Source organism: Zalophus californianus, chromosome 15, assembly GCF_009762305.2.
Source record: "Zalophus californianus isolate mZalCal1 chromosome 15, mZalCal1.pri.v2, whole genome shotgun sequence".
In the NCBI taxonomy this organism is placed as follows: domain Eukaryota; kingdom Metazoa; phylum Chordata; class Mammalia; order Carnivora; family Otariidae; genus Zalophus; species Zalophus californianus.
Genome location: NC_045609.1, coordinates 70,385,907 through 70,399,363, shown reverse-complemented (window position 1 = coordinate 70,399,363; position 13,457 = coordinate 70,385,907). Strand labels below are relative to the sequence as shown.

At 48.4% G+C, this 13,457-nt stretch overlaps 1 protein-coding gene across 2 annotated transcripts in view; it reads left to right on the top strand.

Moving 5' to 3' along the window:
• Nucleotides 1-551: 551 nt before the first annotated feature.
• Nucleotides 552-13,457, top strand: part of GPAM (glycerol-3-phosphate acyltransferase, mitochondrial) — a 59,487-nt gene continuing 46,581 nt past the window's right edge. The window contains exon 1 of one of the 2 annotated variants that reach the window (XM_027594295.2): nucleotides 552-987. The gene's annotated coding sequence lies outside the window, so the exon portion shown is untranslated. Of the gene's footprint in view, nucleotides 997-13,457 lie in introns of both variants that reach the window. The other variant, XM_027594290.2, reaches the window with a different exon arrangement.

The window sequence follows — 13,457 nt, the reverse complement described above, 5'->3', positions numbered from 1 at the left end:
CTTAGCAGCAGCTTAGCCAAGAAGGGGCTGAGTGACATATTCGAAGTCAGAGGGCTACAAGGCTGTGGAGCCATTATCCATTCTCAGGTCTGTTTAGCTGCCAACACCCACCCTCCTCCTGATGCCTCTGTGGCCCAACAGAGCACAGACTGAGACATGAGGGGGGAAAGTGGTGGGGAAGGATGAAGAATATGGAGAAACTCTAAGTCACTGCCAATGAAGGACCCAAGGAAATGCATGTGAAGCATCTCCAACGCATGACAGCAAGTCCCTAGCATCTCCATGACCTCTTCAGGGACATAGTCAATAAGTTACTCATCTGGTGCCAAATATACTTACCAGTCCCCCCCGCTCCCCTGCCATTACCCAGCCCTGCTCAGCCCCACTCAGGCTTGGTTTCTTAGCAGCAGTGAGAACTATCTTGGCCTTGGCAACATGGAAGCATCCAGGCTGGGAGCTGAGTGCCCCACGTGATTGCTCAGGATCCTCAGCTGCGGCCCCTGGGTCAGGCTCCTCCACTGAGAACGAGGCTCCTGAGCCGGGAGCTTCATTCCCTCGTCAGAAAATCCCCACCAGGCAAAGCCAAGAAGGCAGCACTTACAGCATCATTAAATTATAACGAGCCCTGAAACTCACTCCAAAAGCCTGGGTCTGTTTGCCCTTGCGGTGGGAAGGAAGCAGGTGATTGGCTGGCCCAGCTCGGACTAGCAGGCCTTATCTCGGGCTGGTTATTATTTGATTAAAGAGGCTTCCTCCTCCTCTAGTGTTTCAAAACTGTGCTGGGAGAGTTTGCTGCTGCCTGGGGACTTTTTCTGAGGTTACTCCCGAGCACCCAAAGTCCTTCGGCCTCCAGCCGTACAGACAGCCAAAGGAGCTTTTGTCCGCCACCACACACGGGCAGGGTCTGTCTTCTGAAGAGTCTCCATCAGCTTTGCAAATCAACTGGTTGAACATCATTCTTCAAACACCATAGAGTCAAGGATACAGGTATTAAAGGTAATTTTTTGGGGGGGCGTCTAATTTCCTAGGATGTCATGACATTTGAAATGGGGGTACGGTGGAAACTCTGGGGCTCAGAGTGGAGAGCAGGAGAGGCAGAGAAAGTGGAAAAAGGAAGTGCAAGAAAAAAAAAGACTCCGAATCTTGGAATTCTACAGAAAGGCAAGGCCAGGGTGTGAGTTATTTGCACCTGGAGTGAGGTGTGAGCGTGATTGCCATGTATCATTGGCATCTGAGCACTTTTGCTCTTATGAAGCCCTCCCGAGGTCTGTCCACTCCCTTGGCGTGTCTGTCATCCTCCGCACTGGCTCAGAACCCCAAAGTCCTGACAGGATATTGGACGCTGTGTGAACAATCCAGTTGCTTTAGCTTGAAATGTATCCGATCTGATATGCAAATGGGACATGGCCTTCAAAGGGTGGGCTTGGTGGCACCAGTCCTCGTGATGTTGACCACAGAGAAGAGCAGAGTGGGGCCGAGCACCGCGTTTATGAGAATTTCTTTCCCACTTTGTCGGAGATGCCCGTGCGCCGTGCCCGGTCTGTTCCCATCCCCGCCATGCTCCCCGGCTCAGCTCGGGCTGGGCGGACGGAGGACAAGTCAGAGGACTTCCTCCTTCACCGCTGATGCAAGCGGGGCTCCGTGTGGTGCCACGGTTGGGGGTTAACCGCCTGGGGATGAGGACCAAACTGTCCTCTCTAACTGTGAGGTTTGGCTGGAGGTGGCCAAGGGGGGCGGGGTGGGGAGCAGGGTGCAAAACAAGAAAAACATTTTATCTTGGCATTAAGTAGAAAAGAAGGCTTTTAGAGTAAACTGGTATTAAAACTGGTTCTTCTGTCCGCATGTTGGCTGACTGTGTTTCCTCTCTCTGGTCATGGCGGTTGTTTTCACTGCCAAGTGCTTCCATCCAGGCTGCCTTAATTCCGAACTGCCTGTACCCGGGTTGTTTGTGCTTTGCTGGCATCAGCGGGATGTTGGCAACACTTTGCCCCACAAAGCTTTTCCACAGGGTGGAGGACCCTTCTTCCTGCTGACGACTCTGCAGCGCCCCCCCCCCCAGGGAATTGTCTCTGCCGAGGCCCCCATGGGGTTTCCTGAGACTATTCAGAGTAATGGTCCGAGGAGCTTATCTCCTCCTAATTTTAAGGGAAATGGCAAGAGGGAGGACAAGCCCAGAGCAGGGGCTTGTACCTCTTGGACCTGATTTCTTTCCTGCTCCTCCGGGAACCCTTCCTCCCTTTACCATTGTCTGGATGGCCTGGGTCCTCCTCTCTCACCATCCCTCCATCCATCCCTGTCCCGCCACACGCATACTCAGTTCTTCCCACCCACCACGGTTACCTTATTGCACGCTCTCCTTTCAGCTTGCAGCACTCTCCACCCTCCCCTGCGCCCTGCTCTGGCCAAGTCAACATATTAGTTGGGTCTTTGAGTAAAGCCTCTTCCTCCAGTAGTAGGGTAGGGTCCCCTACACTTTAGCTCATCGGACCCCCTAATCATACTGTCTTATGATTGCTGTGTCCGTATGCATTGCCTCCCTGACACCGGCAGCTCTGTGAATCCAGGGGTCTTGCTTGCAGTCAGGCCCCCAAAGCCTAGCAGCGTCTGACACCCAGTAAACTCTCACTGGTAATAGCAGGTAACGCTGACAGAGCACCTTCTCCCTGCCCGGCGCTGTTCCACGCGCTTTACACTTGTTAACTCAGTCCTCACAACACACCTGTGAGGTGAGTATCAGCCCATTTAACAGATGAGGGAACTGTATTAAGAAACAAGTTCACTTCGTAAATGGTGGACTTCAGAGGACATGCTTTCACTCCTATGCCGCGTGTCAATCTGGTGCTGAGGGAGTCCATGAAAAACAAATGACTGGTATCAGGGTAATGAGCAGGACACCAGGCAACTCTCCCATCACTCAGCTGAGCGGACCGCACAGGAACCACAGGGCATGTTGTGAGCAAGGCTTTGAGGACATGGGGGTAAGTGGGCACAGACCCTGACCAGAGCAGGGCTTCGTTGCAAGCTCTGTCCTCTCTGTCAGGATCCGCTTTCCCCGTCAGCCTCTTGCCCACCTTGGTAGCCAGGTTTAACCACTTATGGGCTCCAACCTCACGACTGAGAGGGGCTCCAGATCAGGAATTTGGTCCAGCCTGGAAGGGAGCCCTTCAGGAAATTATCTTTGGCTGGATACTCGGAGTCGAGGAGTCGATCAGGTGTCACGCTGAGGGCTTTCCCTGCCAGATCTCGTTTATCCTCCTTGTGAGGGAGGGGGTTGGCATCATCCTGTATCTTGGAGGAACAAACTAAGGCTCAGGGAACTAACTTGCCCAAGCTGGTAAGTGTGAGAGCTGAGCCTCAATTTCTGATGTATCTAGCCTCAAAGCCGGTGCCCTTCCCACATACCAGGGGCTTTCACAAACACTTAGCTTTGGGCTCCCTGCCCTTGGGGGATGGGTCCCCTCTGAAATTCCTGTCAGGCAGCTATTTCTGTTCCACCGTCTGCCTTCCCAGTTGCTGAGTGGGGATCTCCTCACCGCGGGGTGGTCCTCAGCGTTGTCTTCCCTGCCTGGACCACGATCCAGCACGGGGCTTGACAAGACCAGGGACTGGTTTGGGGGCATCTGGTCCTAGAACATCACAGCCAAAAAAGCCTAAACCCAAGGCCCCCAACCTAAGGGAATCTGTACAAAGTCTGAAAACCTTTCTTAGAAGAGTAGTAAAGCATTGGGAGGCTCATTCAGATCCGCTGCTGAATTTTGCTTTTTCCACTTGTTATTTAAATTGTCTACGCTCCAGTTTCCTCATCTAGAAAATGGGTATAACACGTCTCTTGTGGGATTACTTTGAGAATACAGATTCTGCATTCACTAAATGTGGGTGTGTGCCTGCCATGTGTGAGGCACTGGGAAACAGTGGAGAATCAGGCAGAGGAAGCTCCCTTCCCTTGTGGAATGTACAGTTGAATTGGGGGCAATAGGTATTAAAAAAAAAAATCACACAAATAATTAGGTCATTCCCATTTGTGGTGAGAAAAAGAACAAAGGACCTCATTTAGCTGGGGGTGGAGAGCTAGTCAAGAAAGACTTCTTTGACGAACCAATAGCTTATGAGCACCTAACATGCCACCTGGCCCAGAATGCGGTAGGTGCTCCGTACATGGGGCCCGGGCCAGCCACCTGCAACTCTCTGGGACTCAAAGGCTGTGAGTATAAAGTGTGGGGGGTGGACTGAATGATTCCTCAGGCTGAGTTGCCCGTTTCTGGTACTTAAAATTCCCTTGATCCATAGCAAGATAGAGTCAGATTAAAGGAGAAACCCCTGACTCCCTGTCCAGTGCTCTTCTACCCAGCTGTCTGCATGGATGGAGAGAGCCTGAGTCCAAACTCAAGGAGGCCAGGAGGAAGACTTGGCTGATTCTGTCTCCTGGAAGCCCCTTTCTCTAGCACCTCCTTCCACTCCCCAGCTGGAGCCCAACATCCTTGCTCCCCGGGGGTCACTCATTTTAGATGGAAGTCCCTAAGCCCCTTCCCAGGGACAGAAAACAGGTTCTCTGTGTACTTGTCCTCCAGGTTCCTACATGTCCAGTGTGGATGATTAACCCACCGGGGGCGATCGTCTCTGGTGGTAAAATTCCAAGCACAGGCAGGCTGGGAGGGGAGCAGCAAGTTGAGGATTTGGGGAGGGGCCCATCATCTTCCTTGGCTGCCCCTTTCCGCAACCCACTCAGCCTCCCCCCAGGAGCACCATGTTCCTTTCGCACTGCACACAGTGTCTTTTGTAAGCTCTCTGGCCAGGGATTTAGTGACAGCCCTTGTGAAGAGCTGGTTAGCATTTTTTCCAGACAAAGCGTGATGAAAGGAAACGATCAGTTTCAGGCTCCTGATTCTCTCCCACCTTCCCCATGGGGTACCCTGTCCCCTTCCCCATGGGGTACCCTGTCCCCTTGACCTCCAGGGACATATCAACTCCCTATCTCCTCTTCCTAACCTGGGGCCGCACCCTTGCCTTCAGCTGTCTGTTAGCCAATCCCTACCTACTGCTTGCTGGCCATAATGCTTAGTAGGACCTCCCAGGGACATCGGTGTTTTAGCCAGTGATGCCTGAGGGAGCAATAATGGCCGGAAGGCAGGCTACAGGACTGATACTTCAAAGCATACAACTGTCTTCCCCTGAACTCAGGATTTGAAAACCTTTCTTTGGTTGGCGGGGTGGTCAAAGAGGATTAGAAGGATACTGAGAACAAAAATGCTATATGATAAATAATACATTACACCAAGAGCATTTCCAAAGAGACTTTGAATAGCAAGTTGTACCCTGAGGCAAATCCTCCCCAATGGGTCATAAAAGGAAAGTGGCAGGATATGCGCAATGGAAAGCACACCCTCACCACTCAGTTCCCAGAACCTGCAGCCTTGCTGATCTTACCAGGGTGAACCTGGGTGCTCTAGTCCTGAGCAGCATTTCAGGCGTATACCGGGGCTCTGAGTTGTCATGCTGAGCCAGTGCTGACGAAAAAACTCCATCACTCCTGAGCTCTCAAGCAGCAGGGGGCCTGGAGCCCGTCCCCACCCCATCCTCCCCTTGCCTCAATGCACTTGCTTAATGAACTTGGCATTTGGCCTCCAACCTGCCCTATGGGTCTGGCAGGGAGTTTAGCTGAGGCTGGCTCTGTGCATTGAGCTTCAACCTCTTGCCAGAAATTGAGCTGGCTTAAAAAAAAAAAAAAAAACAAAAAACTACCCAAAATAAGTTTTTAAAAAAAGCAACATCCATTTCCCCTGTGAGCTGGACTTTTTCTGCTGAGAGGAGTGGTTGCTGTGGAACTTAACCATGGGGCTGCTTGGTTACAGTGTGGATGATGTTTGCTTTGTGTCAATTCCAAATTAAAAATGACTATGAGGAACAAGGGCCTGGGAAAAATGGAAAGCCTTGGGACTGAAAGCTCTTCTACGACTTGGCAATGGGAAAACAGCAAGGATCAAGCAGCCGACAGGCGGGAGGTTGGCTGCTCCACACCCAGCCCTGCTTTGGCCCACACAGTTCAGGGACGTGGGAGAGGTGCTGAACCTTCACTCATCCGTCCTCTGGCACCTCCCTGGGGCAGTGGCAGTCCTAACCCCCCATCGCACTCCCTTTGGGGCTCATTTTAATTATCTTGTGGGATGATGCCCAGGGTGAGCCTCTTGGGTAGGATGGAGGTAGGGCGCCCCATCCATTGCACCAGCCAGAAACAGTATGCATGATTAGACAATAGAAAATATGCCCTCTCATTGTCACACTGTAGAAGTTTGTGAAGCAGCACTCTGTGTTCCTGGTGCTTTGCCATTTCTCCTTGGAAGGCCCTCTCCCTATACCATCACCCCTGCCCCACTACTAATTAGCTCCGTGACTCAGGGCAACAAGGCACAGCCCCTGTTCTCAAGGAACTCAAAGCCCAGTGGAAGAGATGGGTAATTAAACAAGCAATTTAGGGTAGCATTACCACGTGGGGACCACCACCCTAGAGCAGAGCTTCTCAGGGCAGCTTCTATTCCCTCCAGCCCACCCCTCCCTGTCCTTGCCCTGGAATACCTTCTCTGTTCAATCTGGGTCTCAAATCTAACTCTTCTCCCAGCAACTCCAGTGGCTACTCACCGTAGCCACATTCCAGACTGCAGACCAGGGCTGGTCTGTGATGTTTTTCCAAACCACCATGATTTAAGAACTAAGGACAAAGTAGCCAGTCTTTAGGACAGCCGTGTGTATTTCCGCGGGAGGAACTTCCCTTCCTTCTGAGAGTCTAACCCTCCTGCTTGTTGGGATGTTGAAACATTCTTTCTTTTATGAGAAGATGATGTTTGTCAGTTTATGTTGCATTTAATTTTAATACTATGACTGGGCGGAATAAAATAGTTAGCATCCATTGTTTACCAAACCACGATAGTTCAAAGTCTGGGAAGCATTGCCAAACAAACTGCTTGTCAACAAGGTTAACACCTATGTCCAAACCCAAGTGGGAGGGAGCCCCTGGGGTGTCTTTCTTAGCGTCTGATTGCTCAGTCTGTAGCAGACTGGCCAAGCTGATGCATTCAAAATCTACTCACTTCCCAAAGGCCCTTAGCTGGCTGTGGAGGCCAGATCCTTAAATAGACACTCCTGTTTTCTTGGCGTCCCAGGCTGCTGTATGTTTAATGCCTTCAGTATCCAATTTCTGGGCCAAACTCATGAAAATCTAAAGGGGAATTATCCGTCTCAGAAAGCAGTTGCAATGGAAATAAAAGCGATTCGTATTCAGTGTTATCAGGATGTTTAATTTTTCATGGAAATTGCAAGATAAAAGTTGATCTTCAGAGTTGTGTTAACCCAGATCCCCAGCTTCCACTGAGAGGCAGCTTAGAAACTGCTGGAAAAGATGCCAGTACCCTGGCCTGGAGCAGCCTTTTATGGGCCTTCTATCTACCTGCTGAAGTTAGGAAATCTTGGGGTCAAAGTATCTTGTCTAGTTAAATGAAGTCTCATACTGCCTCTGGTTATCCCGCCATTTTAGATATGGTCCAGGGTATTGGAAGTCCCCACAAAGTTTGATGGGTAGAAGAAAATGCCCATCAGGCAAGCCAAATCCTGATAATATATGTGGTAAAGTCCAAGTTCTTGGGCTATAGTTGAATGTTTCTATATTAAAGGTTATCTAAGGGACACCTGGGTGGCAGCACAGTCAGTTGGGCACCAATTCTTCATTTTGGCTCAGGTCATGATCTCAGGGTCGTGAGATTGAGCCCCATGTTGGGCTCTGCGCTGAGCGCGGAGTCAGCTTGAGAGTCTCTCTCCATCTTCCTCTGCCTCTCACGCTTGTGCTCTTTCTCTCCCAAATAAATAAATAAATAGATCTCTCAAATTAATTAATTAATTAATTAAAAGGTTATTGAAAATAAGTGATTCATGCTAGGCTTAGATAATTTAGCTGTAAGGAGGGTTTTCCTTTACCACTCTGAAATGTTGGTTTTGCTCTGCGATGGCCAATACAAAAGGAGACTCTCATGTTTGGACTGAGTCCTTCTTGAGGTCAAGGGTGTGCCTTGTGCACGTTATTGGTGAACACACTCTTCTCCTTTTGCCCATCTCTTGGCATGTAAGATGCCAAAAAAATTGTTGGTGGTGGTAACAATAATGCAAATGACTCTTATCATTTGGAGAGAATCAGTTTCTGGCAGTTTCTACCTTGACCTATTATGACCACTGATTCATTCATATTTTTCACTTGCCTATTTAATTACTAGAAGAAAGTTCTTTCTTTGACCTGATAATTATGTTTTTGCTTACACCCTAAGAAAAGGAAAGAGCAGGAGTAAAGCTGGTGGGCAGCTAAGGCCTCTAGTGAGCACTCTGTGCTCCCAGCCTTCGTCCCTAGTTTCTGGAACCTGCCCTGGCTGCTTATTCAGGGTGTGATCCAGACTGGGGAGCAACAGGCTTGGTCCACTTAATTGTATTTGGTTTGCCTGGGCTCTTTGGCTGACACAATCTTTTCTACTGAACTCCTCCCTCTTGTAATGGGCAGCCCTCTGGTTGGCCAGCAGCTTGAGGTCTGGCAAGAACAATGTAGAGGGCTTAAGGATGTTTCTCATCACAGCTTTGCCATCAATCAGTTGTATGGTCCTGGGCAGGTCATCTATCTCTCTGGGTCATGGTTTCCACATCTGTAAAACACATTGGATTAGATCAGAATTTCTCAACTTGGCACTATTGACATTATAGGCCAGATAATTTTTGTTGTGGGGCTGGCTGTCCTGTGCACTGTAGGAAAGCTCAGCAGCATCCGGGCTTCCTGTGCGCTGTGGGACGCTCAGCAGCATCCGGGCTTCCTGTGCGCTGTGGGACGCTCAGCAGCATCCGGGCTTCCTGTGCGCTGTGGGACGCTCAGCAGCATCCGGGCTTCCTGTGCGCTGTGGGACGCTCAGCAGCATCCGGGCTTCCTGTGCGCTGTGGGACGCTCAGCAGCATCCGGGCTTCTACCCACTGGATGCTAGTAGTACTCTTACCCTCTTTTGTGACAACTGAAAGTATCTCAGACATTTCCAAATGTCCTTCTGGGGGCAAAATCATCCCCAGTTGAGAACTATTGGATCAAATTATATTTACTTCAGTTTGAGAAACCACACTGAGTTGTTAATCCATCCTGTTTCATTGAACACCTACTATATGCTAGGCACTACATTAAGTTTTGTAGCTTAAATATTTTTTACAGATATTCCATGGAGTAAGTGCCATCTACTTCATGAAAATCTGAATAAGAGCTAGAATGGTTTCTACATAGGCATTGAGATAGAATGAAAAAAAAAGAGAGACTCTCTCTTTGGATTCTTACTAGCCTCATCTATAAAACATCAACCTTACACACTATTGTCAGGACCTAATGCTTAGCGTACATAAAAGACCTTATCATAGTAGACATTCGGTAATTAAACTCATCCTCCTTTCTTCCCCACCCCGAGAGAATTAGCTCTGCACAAAACATTAACTTTTTCAGCCTTGCTCTGCCATCTCTAGGCATCTACCCTTCACCTACCACGTGCCTCCACCCGTCTCCCCAGTCAGGCCAATACTGATTGTCTTCTTAAAAATCTCCCAACTGTTTGTTTCAAGGAGAGCCCCCACCCCCACCGCCTTCTAACTTGGTCCATTTTTGAAGGAGTTGCCTCTCTCTAGTGAAGAAAAAGATTCTCCAGAGTCTGGAGAATCACCAGAGATATGCCGAAGCCATTGTTTCATGTTTTCTTTGCACGGTGACAAGGATCTGAGGAAGAGGGAGCTCCTGCTTTGCGAGTTATCTGCACTGCTTCTCCAGGGGGCATTGATCGGGTCATGGGTTTTATCATGGGTTGTAAGTGTCTCAAGGGCAAAGACCCTGTGTTGGTCTTCTGTGGGAACTCCTGCACCATCTCCTCCAAGGAAAACATGTTGGTGTTTGCTAGCTTGACATGGTGAAAGGCATCATGGTGCAGTAATAAGGGGTTCAGGGCAATGGAGTTTGAATCTGTATTTTCTTCTCCAGTCAGATCCTGACCAGGGGCTATGGGAAACATGCAGACAGTGTAGTTCTTGGAAAAAATAGGTTCAGGCTCAAAGCCCAGCTCTACCACTTACTCTCTGTTTCACCTTGGGACATTTATGTTACTACTCTGAACCTCAGCTGTTGTATCTGAGAAGTCTGCAATCACCAGGGTCCCACTTCATAGGGAGGTTGTGAGAATGAAATGGTAGAATATGTGGAAGGCATATGGTACGATCCTAGTAAATATTAAGTACTCAGTAGAAATCCACTTTTATTGATAACAGATATCATTTTAAATAGTAACTATAAACGATAATAAATATTACAGGTATTAGACAACAAAAAGAGGGATTTGGGTGGATGAAAAGGCAGGTATGACACTGACTTATTCTGTTGCTCGTGAGAAAGTGGGCTCAGAAGGGGAAATGAGGGCAAGGGCGTCCAGGTTAATGGCAGAGCTGGGGCAGATCTTGCATCTCTAGATTCTCCTTCATGTGCTGGTTCTACCATGCTGGGGCTGCTTTCCTGTGTTAGAGAAACAAAATGACACCTATAAACATGGTAAGGCAGACTCTTCGCAGTGGCAGACCACCACGATGGGGCTTTTTACAGTGGGGAAGACAGATTGGACTCAACTCCCAAATTAGCACGGGCAAGGAGCAGCGGAGGGGTCAGCGGATGGGAAAGTACTAAGAGGAAACAGCAAGGTTAAGGGGGACTCTGGCTAAACCGACCTAACCGGATTCTTCACCGAAGACAGGCCGGGGTGGTCAGGCAACACCTGCGGGTGGGTGGAGGGTGAGGAGCTGGATCAGATTTGGAAGGTTGGGGATCTGGTGAAACTGACTTAGCAGCGTTCTTGCTAAAACTGGATTTTACAAGGAGGTGCACAGATGGGCTTAGGAGAAGTTTCAGGAGACTGACTAAAGTTTGAATTTTTGTCACCTGCCCAGAAATTTAAAGCCCAAGTTTGGAAAATTGCATACAAATTGAGGAAAATGTGCCTATTGGTTTAAGCAGCATGTGCTGTTTCCAGAGGGAATCTTTCTTCCCGGTAAGAGAGAAATGAATATTTGTCTAATGGGTTTCTGATGACCTAGGGTTGCCCGAGAGAAAAGCGGAGTGTGAGAGGAGGCCTAGCCCCCCAAGGCTCCCCAGCCACACCAGCCTGTCCTTATGCACAGCCAAACACTGTCGAAACTACTGCCTTCGTCCCTCCATCTCCCACCTTCGCAAAGTTCAGCCCTTACCTCCCAGCCCAGGCCCAAGGGACTGGTGAGTTGATCTTTTGCTTTAACGCTGATATTCAGTCTCAAGAGCTGCTATGAATGACCATATAACTGAGCACAAATCGTGTTCCCCTTCCCAATGAGGCTGCAAGAGGTTACTCTGGGCTGACTCAGAGCTGTGATTCGTATCGTGTCTTTCACCTCTTGCCAATAACCTTTAAGCTTGCTTGAGAAGGAAAGACTGGAGGTTTTAGGCTCACTGTCGAGAGAGGAAGAATTTTAACAGAGTGGCTTGCTACACTTGGTCCTTCAATATTAACTATTTGGGGCTTACTTGCAATGGGAGGTTATGTGGTTCTGTTTCGACACTGGCATCATGTGTAATTCACATGATGCAGAATCAGATGGAATGTATTGTCTTTGGGGATGTTCCTGACAGCAGGGACAAGTAAGGAATCCCTGAGCCAGGGATGAGCTCGGGATGATTCAAGAAGAGGGGTGGCCTTGGGGACCAGGGAGAGGAGGATGGCAGAGGTCGGCAGAGGTCAACAGGGGTAACAGCATGTCGACTTGTGGGCCTTGAGAAGATTTTAGAGGCAGAGGTGCAATCTGAGACCATAGTGGACAGAAATGAGGTCCTTGGCCTCATTCTCCGACCTTTGTTGTAATACATTATTCTTCCTCTTTGGTCTCTGGCATTCGTCGCTGTTAGAAACTGGAGATGGGAAGGGGCCAAGGGGAGCCCTCGTCAAATTGGAAGCTTTTGGTTGTGGCAAGCCCATCCTACCACCCTGGCTGACCCCGGCCACCTCACTTGGACTTTTCTCCTTACAGTATCCCTGACTCACCCAAAAGATCTTTTGGCCGATGCCATTGCCTCTTTGAAATTTTTCTTATCAGGAGCCTTTAAATGCTTTTCCAGGCAGAGCACTTAAGGTGAAAACCAGTTAATGTAATCTTAAAACCCTCTTAATAAATTTCCAGCAACATAAGACCACCAGATAATCATTTTGTCCCCAGGGTCACTCAGAATTCACAGCTCAGTTCCCATAATTAGCATTTCTTTTGTGTCTGAATCATTGAACAGGCGTGAAGAGCCCCAGTGAAAATATTTTGCCTGTTGGCGGTTTTAAAGAAAGCCATAGATACAATCAGTTACCCAAACTGCCTCTAGAGTTGCTAATAATAACAGCCATGTGGCACTTCCCAGTTTCAAAGCTGTGCTGCAAACCTAGCTTACTTAAATTAAAAGTCTACCTCTAGTTTACCTACTTTTATTGGCTTTGGATGATTCCGCCTCCTTCTTCTTCATCCTCTTGATCATCACCAAAACCCTTCATTGGAAAGTACTTACCTGGCTAATAGTAATTAATACTTCCTTTGCAATGCAAATATGTGTTTCTGTCTCATCTTGCTTTAGACATTGTTAAAAGAACAAGATCCCGGATGTGGCTGTCTTCTAAGCCACGCTTTCAAACACTGATTCTTAATCTGGGGTCCATGGATGACCTCGGGGGGGTGGGTGATGAACCCCCTGAAATCAAACGCAAATGCAAACTTTCACATGTACCTTTTTTTTCCTCTGGAGAGAATCTAGAGTTTCATCAGATTCTCATAGTGTTCCCCTGACTCCAAAAAGTGGAGTCTTTTAAGACTTTAGTGACACAACCCATAGTATAGTCATCGAAGAACTCTATGCAAATTTGTAAGTGGAAAAAGGAAGTTGTTGGGGTTGGAGCTGGGGAAGCCTGTGATTCTGAACTACCACACTGACTGATTATGAACCTGGATCAAATGAAGCCTCCCGGACTAGACGTTTTCCCAGAAACTCTTCTGATAATTGCAAACATTATGTATTGCCCACTATACACCAGGCACTGTCCACCAGGGCCTTACATATTTTAACTCTTAATCTTCACAACCACCATATAAAGCAGACATTATGACTAGTCTTGCTGTACACATGAGGAAAATGAGGCACAGAGAGATTAAAACTGTAGATTGAGTTTGCATTTAACATTCCAAGACCCTTCACAGTCCTTGATTTTGTTAAGCTGTAATTAATGGTTCGGAGTAATTACCATTTCGGACATGTCTGAATGGTACCCGTGTTGTAATCTCCAAGCACATGCCTAATTAATAACAGGATTCCTATAGGTACCTCCTCTGGTGGATAAGAACAAATTGCAGGTCATGTGCAG